We start from the raw sequence: 12,391 nt of genomic DNA on the forward strand, positions 1-12,391 counted from the left end.
TTTGTTTATATATAGTTCCAAATGCCCCTTCAGCGCCTCTTCGAAAAATCTTGTTTCCAATGCAATTTAGATAGAATGAAGAAAGAGATAAAGAATGGATAACATTACTTTTAAAATATCTGAATCGTTATTATTCCCGGAATTTTTCTAATATGATAATGAAGGAAATAATATAACGCACTCTAGAAATGCGGGTCTAATTGCTCACGCGTAGCGATACTTCGGCAGGTACGGTGCAACAGGGAAAACAATGACATTGACGCATAGGCAGCAAAATTCAAGAATTTTTTAATTTTTAGTGATTAGCGCAAACGTGAACACATGAGTTATCACGAGAACCTAAAACTTTTAATAAAAATTAATCAGTGTAAATACCTTGTCTGATCAAGCCGGCGCTTATATCTTATTTCTAGTTTCAAGTTGCTCAAATGTAGCATTTTCTCTTAAATTTCCCATACCAGACCATGTTCAAAGGTCGTATTTTGGTATGAAAAAGAAATTTATGTGCATATTTAATGCAGAATAGGGTGATTTATACATCGAAAATTACAATAAGGCACAGAGTTGTGATATTTACAAGAATTTTTTTCCCCCATAAAAACGGGGACAGAAAATGGCCCTTATTCAATATAGTCCTTTTTAAAGTTACGTTAAAAATCCAACACACACACACACACAAACACACAACTGGTTCTCAATCCCTAAATTATGCATTTATTTTGCTTGGCCCTGAAAGCTAAGGAACAGTGATTAAATTCATTTTCTCAGAAACTAAGGTCCGAGACGCATTGTGTCAATGTTCCTTAGTGGCGCCAATACTTGCTGTGCTGAGGTAACAGTTATTTAATGTCAGTTAACACCCCTCCCCCTTCCTACAATACATTTTGTAAAGAATTACCCCATTACACTAAAGTAAATGTGAAATATCATGGACTATTTAGCTGCAAAAACATCCCCACCCTCTTCGCTTGGCGGTCCCTCCCCCTCTCTCTCTACCACTGATTCGCTCTTCATGTTGAACGGTTTAAATTCATGCTCTGTAGCGATGTCAAGCGATAATTAGCCCTAAGCATAACATTATCAATTGTGCAGACATCCACCGAATCCACGAACTCTTAATTATATATATATATATATATATATATATATATATATATATATATATATATATATATATATATATATATATATATATATATATATATATACTTTTTTCCTCTCAATTCAGTTTTCCTTCTGTAGTTAGAAAGCGGTACCCGTCCTTGATCTCAGCAAGGTGACTTACGCCTAGACTTAAACATATGTATTGGCTGAAATTCAAATCTGACTTAAAACTGACCAATCAAATGTCTCAAGTCGTGACTTAAGACATGTGCTGGTTAAACTGAAGCCGACTTCCTAACTATTGTTTTCAAAAGGTGATTGAATCGTCTTTTAAGAAATAAGAAATAAACCATTGTTTAGTACAGTGCAGTTTCTGAAAGTCTCAACATGGTGTCAACAATAGTTTTATACAATACACTTATCAGCATCCTTTAAATACTAACATCATTCAAAAAGCGTAACATATCTACGCTAGTACGGAAACTTACCTGTAAAGCACACGTTTTCTCTCGCTTCTGCGTAAATAATGATCAATAAACTTCGTATCATCATCTTAAATACATGTACGTCAGACACGGTATTTTGCCTAGTCGATCGTCCGTTGCTATAGTAAAGGTTATATTGAACATGATTCAAACGTCATACGCAATGGCGATGAATGGCTTCTTTTGAATATTACATACCTGCACTCTAGAACCTTGGGACTTAAAATATTGTATGGTACAGCGCAGTCATTCCATCCATGTTTACCTGTTATATACAGGATATATTACTATCTTTTTTATTTTTTAAAATTATTAAATTTAACTATGTTTTTTCTAATAAGCGACAAACGTTTAACGTTTATACTATATAGCTTTCTTACAGTGTGTATGTGTGTGATTTAAATTTTTAACGTAGCTTTAACAATTTTCTATTCATATCGCTACGAGCGCATAGCGAGGCAGCTGTGGGTACCAACTGTATAAATCTTTGGTATGACTCGGCCGGGGTTCAAGCCCATGATCTCCCGCAAACTAAGGCGGACAAACTAACCACTAGGTCATCGGAGCGGTCTCTTACAGTGTATAATGTATTTAATCCACATACACGACACAATTCGAATGAGACATTTGGTCTACTCTAATGTTTGAATTACATCGAAATAATGTTACTCTCGAAATTAGAAATTCCTCAAGATTGTCTCAAGTTTCCATAAATTTGTATTTCTTAGTCGCAAACATATTAAAACAAATTTCTTTGAAATGAGACTACCATGGCAGTTATGCTGTGTTTTGTTGTTGTTGTTTGGAATGGTAGCAACATTGCAGTTGTACGGGTCTTTTTATTGATATACCTGTCTCTCGAGACATTCTTTCGCATCATACTTGGCATTTGGGATATTTCGGTAACGTCATCCGTCCAAAGTTAAATGGTGATGACCATTCGTTTGATTCCTATGCCACACTAGAGCTATAAATTATTCTAATTGATTCATATTTCATTTGAAATGAGCGCGCATGGAAGATAATATTTATACCATATCTATTATGTAAAGCAATGCACTGGATGAATTATGGATCCCAACATGCTTTGACGATGCGAAGAAAGGCCGAAATTTTGAATAAAAGGACCATAGTACTCTTTTAATAAAACTGCATGGATACATAGGTCATGGTCTGTAAGAGACTGCTCTTGGGAAATGTTGCATTAATAAATCAGAGCTAATCAGACAGGAACTTAACACATCGTTTACGCCCCGACTATTAACTCTGCTGCTTTAATGACTCATCACGTTTAACCAGACATATCGTGTGATTCCGCGAGATCTTCACAATGTGAGGGTTTGTCATGGTTTATGGACTCAGATCACAACATTCGTATATAGCCTCTGCATTTGTTTATCGGTACTGATATTTCCGCTGTTTCCAAATAAATGCAAATCATATGTTATTCTAACGTACCTCCAAAGATAACTTCACAGCGAAGTTCTTGTAATAGTTTCACAGGTATTTCTTTGAGAGGCTGGACTGTAAACAAAGCAATGTGCAATGGAACCCAGATTTCACATCCGGATCATGACCAAGGACTGGCACTGTTGCAGGAACACACACAGACATCACACCATAAGCTCATATTTTAAAGAATAACCAATTACTTTTATATCTATACCAAGAATGCCGAAATGTAACTCTTATATCAAAACCAAAAAGAAGGCAGGAATAAATACTAAATCAGACATTATGAACGTTGTTTAAGCATTGAATAACCCATAAATTGCATTTTCTTCGTTTATTGAATTGACTGAATCACAATGGTATTGTGTAAGTCGCATTCAATCCCAAACTGCAACGCGTATATGGGGATTGCGTACATGCGTGACACTTGAGATAAACGATTAATGTCCTCGTTGTCTGGATGGAAGGTCAGCCTTAAGTCCTAGCAATTCACTGACAAACTATCTTCCAATTTCTGCCTACTACCAAGGATTCTGGTAACACAAGATAGAGACAGACTTTGGAGAAAATAAAACCGCCCCCGCCCTTCCTCTCTTGATGCTCATTTTTCTGGCACAGCGTAGGTTTATACAAACTTTGACCAGTATGGTGCTTTACAGTGAGAATATATTGAGAGAGAGAGAGAGAGAGAGAGAGAGAGAGAGAGAGAGAGAGAGAGTGAGTGTGTGTGTGTGTGTGTGTGTGTGTGTATGATTTCTTTTTTTTAAAGTAGCTTTAACAATTTGCCAGTCATATCGCTACGATGTCTACCGTGTTGCAGTTTATAGTGATGTCTAGCACAGGGGCATCATGCCGCAGACAGGTAGCATGATGTCCCACCCAGTCATGCTATCGTGACAACAGGTCGACTAGTCCTAACACTAACTTCTGAATGCTGAGTGACGGGTGAGAATCCGATGAGTATTGTAGTATGTAGATTTAGAAATACATATGGTACATATATCATAATTAACACGTACAATAATTATATGGTACATATGTCATACTTAACACGTACAATAATTATATGGCACATATGTCATAATTAACACGTACAATAATTTATGGTACATATGTCATAATTAACACGTACAATAGTTATATGGTACACATGTCATAATTAATATGTACAATAATTAACACCTCGTGACCTCGCAAAACATCCGCATACACTTTCAAGTCAGATCCTTACAACATGTTCTGCAGTTTTATCGAAGAAAAACAAAATTTTGCTGATCAATAAATATAACATTATTAACGTAAATCTTTTATTCACTGCAACTAGAAAAAATCACTGAACACAACAATTATTTATTTATTTATATTTTTTTTATTAATGACTTTATCGTTTTATTTCTTTCTTGATTTCGATAATATACAACAGAAACAAATTACTCTCTTTTAGTTGATATCCAGCAAGATGTAGAATAAACAGTATATTATTTGTAAATTTTAATGGCAAAAAGAAATTTGTTCTTTATTTAATCATTTCTTACAATTACCAAAATAGCTTTGTTGGCCATATTTTTATGATTTAAGTTTTTTTGTTCAAAGACTTGCTGTGAACAATTCTTTCTAAAGGACTAATATGGAAAGGTTTGAATAGATAGGTAAAGATGCCCGTTATCATTGTCTGGAAAATAATACATTTTGTTCTGAGTGTCTTAAGAACTAAGAGAATAAGTAGAAGGCGAAGAAGGATGAGACTTCTTCAGAAACAGGAGAAAACCCTTACCCCTCAAGAAATGCTAGAAGGCAGGACCACTAGAAGACACTGAATAGGAAGAATTCATGTCAGTGAAGAAATTCCAAAAAGAGACAAACTCTGAAAGAAAGAAAGAAAGAAAGAATAAGAGAAAGAAAGAAAGAGAAGAATGGAAGAAAGAAGGCCGTAAGAAGGTGAATCTGTGTGATGTGTTATCAACTTTTCAGTCTGATTTTAAGAGAAAAAACCAAAGAAAAGTTACCGGTGTCTTCTTCTTTTGACCTTTAAGTGATAAGAATATTATACCTAAACACACACACACACCATTGAATCATGGGAAAAGTGACTTAAATTTTCCTAGTTTGAGCAATCATTGAATATTATCTCGTTTATTAGGGATATATGTGGTCCTGGAAGAGACAGTTGGGTTTTTTGTTTTTGTATGTTTTTGAATGTGTTTTTGTTTTGTTTTATTAAAGGAAACAACTTCATGACTTGATATCATTAGCTTTAACTGCCCCAATCACGTTCTATGCTCATGCCATACTCGTTGTCTCATTGCTGCTTTGGTAGTGGTAGTTTTGGCTGCAACTTGTATTGATTTAATCAATGTGAATAAAGATAGAAACTCAAAAATGAAAACAACCAACTTATCAATGTGAACCGGTGATTCAGCAGACACAGACAGAACTACATTTTGTAACGGACACACTCGGCATAGATGCGAGTTCATTCTTCCAGGCAATACACAGTTGCCTTTCGTCATTCTAACTCCGTTCAAATGGAAAATATATGTATATTATGTACGCTGTATCAGTGATATACCACTCGTTGTATAAACATTTCATTAAAAAGAAACCCAGGAAGCCTCGTTTCGTTTCAATGAAAAATGTATACATCTCGTGCTTGGGTGAAATGAAATGACTATATAGTTTGTAATAACTCACTTATAAAATATTAAAAACCTGAAAGCTTTCAGTGAGGATAATGCCCTTGACATAAAATGATTTATCATTTATCCCGACTTTCGAAGAGGCCAGAGTTTATTCAGAAATGTACTTAGACTGATGTGTTTATACTATTTTTATGAAATAGCTACGTCTGTGTCTCAGTATGCCTTTCATACACGTACTGAACAAATTATACAGGTTGGATACCACTGAGTCCATTTTTCTTTGTCTGGATTGTCTGACAAACATTGGCATCGAATTCTATATAACATCCACTCATACACGAACGTAACTGTATTGTGTACGTTAAATTCTTAGGTCAAAGTTAACCAAATAGTCTTCATACATTTTACTAATGTGAAATAACTGAATCGAATTCAGTCATAATACCAACAAGCAAAATCAGTTTCAGGTTTCATGAATTATATGATGGTTTAAGATTTAGTAGAATAGGTTTATGTCATATATAAATTGTTCTTGATATTGTCAATTTGTGCACACTTACAATATAACAATACACGCTTTGATTCACGAGCATATTACCAATCCCAGTACTGTGCTTCCGTCTAAACACATCTATGAACAGTACGGAATCACCAGCCTGCCACATTGATATATGAAGTAACAATTAAAGACTGATGCCTGAATTAGAGACGGGATAATGATGTGATCGGCCATTTATTATGGAAACGGTTAAAGATATTTCTGAGGGAAACAAAACGAACCACAATTACGTCTGAGTACACCAACCCTATCAGTCTGAACAGTTAATGTACAGTTTAATGACGTTTCTCTTCATTTTCATTTCGCAAGACAATGGGAGTCACAGCTGGTCGTGACGTCACATTGTCTACAGTTTCCGTGTTGTGGTCAACAGTTTTGTGAGTCCTTAGTTTGCACGGATTATACAAAATACCTGTGTAAACGTGTGCGTCCACGCTTCCATTGCTAAATTTACATATTCATTATAATTGATAATACAGTTCCCTCCTTGATGCATCACCATTTTATATAAATTGACTGCCGGAAACTCAATAGATTTTGTCTCAAAGATCGCCAGAACAAATGTCCTCACCGCTCAGGTGACCTAGGTGTTAGAGCGTCCGCCTCGGACGATTGAGGTCATGGGTTCGATCCCCGGCGGAGACATCCCAAAGACTTACAAAATGGTACTAACAGGTGCCTCGCTTGGGCTCAGCATTAAGAGGCTATTGTTAGGACTGTTCAGCCTGGTGTCAGGATAATGTGACTGAGTGGGACACAAATGTCCTCGGTACGCGGTACCATACCTGAGTCATCGATATCCACCAAATGCAAGAATGTGTGCGCGTGTGTGTGTGATTTGGATTTTTAACGTAGTTTTAACAGTTTTTTAGTCATATCCCTACGATGCCTGCAGTGTGGCAGTTTACAGTGATGTCTAGCACTGGGGCATCATGCCGCAGACATGTAGCAGGATGTCCCACCCACTCACATTATCCTGACACCAGGATGACCAGTTCTAACACTCGTCTCTTAATGCTGAGCATCAAGTGAGGCAGCTGTTAATACCATTTTTATCAGTCTTTGGTATGACTCCGCCGGTGTTCGAACCCGCGACCTCCCGCATCTGGATGCTCTAACCCAGAGGTGGGAAAACTTTTCACTGCAAGTGCCGCATACACAAATTTACACCTTGTCGCGGGCCGCATAGTTCATTAAATAAAATAATTAATATTTGAAATAGCAAAAACAAAAGGTTTTTCTAAATAACATCATAATTAATTTTCAGTTGTATATATGTTGTTAATATTTGAAAACTTAAACTTCAAAAGAAGTACATTTATTTGATAAACAGAATAACATAAACAGAGTCAGTGCAAGTGATCCTAGGCCGTATGAAACCCCATGGCGGGCCGCATGAAAGCCCTTGGCGGGCTCCATGCGGCCCGCGGGCCGTAGTTTGCCCACCCCTGAGTCTAACCACTAGGCCACCGTTCAGGTCCGTTTCTAATATGACTTTTATCATTACTAAAGGCAAGGGTTACTGTGTGATCATAGGAATACAAAGGAAATAGCGAAATCGATAGACGGAAGAAAACAAAACCGTCAAAAGAAGTGTCCCGAGAATCCATTATTACAACTACTTCTCAATCCCTAAATTATGGATCTATTTTTCGCTTGGCCCTGGAAACTATAAAGGATCTGGCAGTGTGATTAAATTCATTCTCTCAGAAACTAAGGTTCGAGACGCATTGTGGCAATGTTCTTTTGAGGCGCCAGTACTTGATGTGCATAGATAACAGTTTTTTAATGTCAGTTAACACCCCTCCCCTTCCTAAAAACCTTTAATGAAGAATTACTCAATTACACTAAGATAAATGTGAAATATCATGGACTATTTAGCTGCAAAAATATCTTCCGACTGCGACACACTCAACCCACTTCGCTTGGCGACCCCCCTCCCCCCCCCCCGCGGCGCCTCTGATTTGCTCCTCATGTAGAACGGTTTAAATTCTTGCTCTGTAGCGCTGTCAAGCGGTAATTACCCTTAAGCACAACAGCGTCAATCTTGCAGACATCCACAGAATCCACGAGCTCTTATTTAAATTTTCTATATATACTCTCTTTTTCCCCCCTCTCAATTCAGTTCTCCTTCTGTAGTTAACAAATAATAAACTTGGACAACTAGTTCCGACATTTTGTACAAAGTTGAGACGCTTACAGAAAGAGGCACCCGTCCTTGATCCCAACAAGATGACTTACGCCTAGACTTAAACTTATGTATTGGATGAAATTCAAATCTGACCTAAAACTGACCAATCAAATGTCTCAAGTCGTGACTTAAGTTAAGACGTGTTGGTTAAACTGAGACCGGGTTCCTAACTACAGTTATGAAAAGGTTATTGAATCGTCTTGTCTTTTAGAAATAAACCATTGTTTAGTACAATGCAGTTTCTGAATAGTCTCAACATGGTGACAACACTATTTTCATACAATACACTTAGCAACAACCTTTAAATATTAACAGCATTCAAAAAGCGTAACATATCCACGATATTACGGAAACTTACCTGTAAAGCATACGTTTACTCTCTCGCTTCTGCGTCAACAATGATCAATAAACTTCCTATCATCATCTTAAATACATGTACGTCAGACACGGTATTTTGCATTTTGCCTTGTTGATTGGCCGTTGCTGTAGTAAAGGTTTTCTCACCCATGCGACCGAGAAATCTACCTGTTTTGGTCCACGCGCTCAGAACTACTTTTTTTAAAAAAAAAAAAGAAACAATTGTTGTCTTCTCCTCTGTCTGACGTAGTTGTTCTAAAAATCAAACAACAACAAATATACAAGAACAACATAGTAACTTAAGGTCAAGTCATCTTTGAGAACACACCATACAAAAACATTTCTCGAAAGACAAAGACACATACACACACACAAACGATGTCGAGCTTTTTGGTATTATGCTAGTTCGTTCCACACATCCTATATGCAGGCCTAGCTCAGTACATTTTCAGGTCAGCGTCCTCAAATGTAGCTAAAGCTACCTAACTAGTTTTAAATAGTTCGTGTGAAACAAAGTATATACTGTTAGCTACATTTAGTGTCGCTGACCTGAAAATTTGACTGGTACATATTTGATAAAATTCTCAACGCTGTGTGAATGAACTATGACCGAAAACAATGATCCATGCATACAGAATATAGACCTATACACTTCATAGTCTCCCAACTCTCTTAACAACAACGGAAATTTAGTAACAGCCAGAAATGTGTTATGTCAAACATGCTTTATTTTAATTTTGTTAAACATATCCATTGTACCCCGGCTGAATAAAAAATATATCTACTTTACGTAATGACAAATAATGCACTTACCAGCCAGAAGAAATCATTTATCTGTCAACACATTAATCCATAAGCAAATTTCACTGTAACACTTGCCATATTTCCAAGACAGACAAATATATTTTCATAGAATCGGTGAACTTGAAAGTAACGCACATTGTTATCCGATAGTGTCCGTATTTGGAGGGTCTTTTATACACGGTGGTAAGTGTACAATCAATATAAAGGACAACACAAGTATGTCACAAACAGTTTCACCTCCTCCAAAGAAAAAGAGAGTTATATACGATAGCGACACAGATCACTAATTACTCTTGAATAACCAAAGCAGGGACACTCCAGCTACATCTAACATATCGTTTTAATAATAGCCTATACACTACAACAGAGGAGTGAGCCCCGTATCGTTCCATTATTTACAAAATAATTTTCTAAATTGGAACTGAAGAAAATTAAACATTTTCTTGTAATAAATATTAGCTATTTATTATTAATTTCTTATAACACCCATATATTAAATGTGATTATACCTCAGTTTTAGGTATGATAGAGCGCGGTCATTCCATCCATGTTTACCTGCTATATGCAGGATATATTACTATATTTTTATTTTTTAAGTTATTAAATTTAACTATGTTTTTCCTAATAAGCAATAAAAATTTAACGTTTCTACTACATAGCTTTCTTACAGTGTATAATGTATTTAATCCACATACACGACACAATTTGAATGAGATATTTTGTCTTCTCTAATGTTTAAATTACAGCGAAATAATGTTACTCTCGAAATTAGAAATTCCTCATAATTGTCCCTAGTTTCCGTAAATTTTTATTTCTTAGTCGGAAAAATCTTAACACAAAATTCTTTGGAATGAGACTAACATGACAGTTGTGTTGTTTTTTTTTTTTTTTTTTTTTTTGTTTTTTTGTGCGGGTCTTTTTTTTGATACACTTGTCTCTGGAGACATTCTTTCGCACCATGCTTGGCATTTGGGATATTTAGGTAACGTCATACTTCCAAAGTTAAATGGTGATGACCATATGGATACAACAAACAACAGTCATGTGTTTTAGTAGCACAATCTTACACTTTCTCTACTAATTGGATTAGTTATATTATTACCTACACTACCAAACCTGTCGCAAGACACAAGGGCGCGCCTTCCTTGTACGCCCCACCCCCCTTAGAATAATATACCGCAAACTCCGCAAAATGGCGCCCCCTTCTCCGGAGTTGGCGCCCCTGGCGGTCGCATGTAATACCCGTCCATACGACGGTCCTGACTACTACTGCTGCTAAACTGCCAAAAACCAACTACAGCTTAACTTTGACTGTGAGAGGGAGAATGTTTTGTATAACCCCCAGAACAGAGGATGACATAGAGAACAGTACCCCGGGCATCCGAATGTACATAACAAATATTTCAATAAAATATTAGGCTATTTTATTGGGAACAAAATAAAGAAAAAATATTTTAAAAAACGGATTTTTTTTGTCATATGATTACTATAATCTGATACCTATGCTGATATTAAATGAAATTTATGAAACTCATTGCTAAGTTAGTTCGTTTGATTCCTATGCCACACTAGAAATAAATTTTTTTCTAATTGGTTCGTATTTCATTTGAAATGAGCACGCATGGAAGATAATATTTATACCATATCTATTGTGTAAGCCAATGAACTGGATGTACCGATCCCAACATGTTTTGATGATGCGAAGAAAGGCCGACATTTTGAATAAAAGGACCATAGTACTCTTTTAATAAAACTGCATGGATACATAGGTCATGGTCTGTTAGAGACTGCTCTTGGGAAATGTTGCATTAATAAATCAGAGATGAATCAGACAGTAACTTAACACATCGTTTACGCCCCGACTATTAACTCTGTTGCTTTAATTACTCATCACGTTTAACCAGACATATCGTGCGATTCCGCGAGATCTTCACAATGTGAGGTTCTGTCATGGTTATGGACTCATATCACAATATTCGTTTATAGCCTCTGCATTTGTTTATCGGTACTGAACTTTCCACTGTATCCATATCAATACAAATCATATGTTAATCTAAGGTGCCTCCAAAGATAACTTCACAGGGAAGTTCTTGTTATAGGTTCACCGGTATTTCTTTGAGAGGCTGGGCAGTAAACAAAACAATGTCCAATGGAACACATATTTTACATCCGGATCATCACCAAGGCCTGGCCGGAACAAACACAGACACCACACCATAAGCTCATATTCTGAAGAATAAACAATTATCTTTATATCTATGCCAAGAATGCCGAAATCTAACTCTTATATCACAACCAAAATGAAGACAAGGAATAAATACTAAAGGAGACATTATGAACATTGTTTAAGCATTGAATAACCCATAAATTGCATTTTCATCGTTTAGTGACTTGACTGAATCACAAAGGTGTTGAGCAAGTCTCATTCAATCCCAAACTGCAACGCGTGTATGGGGATTGAGTACATCCGTGAAATTTGAGATAAGTGATTATTGCCCTCGTTGTCTGGATGGAAGTCAACCGTAAGTCCTAGCAATTTACTGACAAACTATCTTCAAATTTCTGCATATTACTATGGATTATAGTAACACGAGATACAAGCAGACTTAGGAAAAAATAAAACCCTTCCTCCACATGATGTTCATTTTTCTGGCACAGCATAGGTTTATTTATACAAACTGTGACCAGTATGCTGATTTATTGTGAGAATATATTTCGATCGATCGAGAGATGTGTGTGTGTGATTTCTATTTCTAACATGGCTTTAACAATTTTCCAATAATATCGCTACGATGTCTGC

The 12,391-nt window shown here is 36.3% G+C and overlaps 1 protein-coding gene across 2 annotated transcripts in view; it reads right to left on the reverse strand.

The window, feature by feature from the left end:
• Nucleotides 1-9,623, reverse strand: part of LOC149801505 (acidic skeletal organic matrix protein-like) — a 34,809-nt gene extending 25,186 nt beyond the window's left edge. The window contains exon 1 of one of the 2 annotated variants that reach the window (XM_089955683.1): nt 9,601-9,623. The gene's annotated coding sequence lies outside the window, so the exon portion shown is untranslated. Of the gene's footprint in view, nt 1-8,788; nt 8,813-9,600 lie in introns of those variants that run through there. The other variant, XM_089955682.1, reaches the window with a different exon arrangement.
• Nucleotides 9,624-12,391: the final 2,768 nt, after the last annotated feature.

The sequence above is a fragment of the Sinohyriopsis cumingii genome, chromosome 4, assembly GCF_028554795.1.
Source record: "Sinohyriopsis cumingii isolate HCF-2022 chromosome 4, ASM2855479v2, whole genome shotgun sequence".
In the NCBI taxonomy this organism is placed as follows: Eukaryota; Metazoa; Mollusca; class Bivalvia; order Unionida; family Unionidae; genus Sinohyriopsis; species Sinohyriopsis cumingii.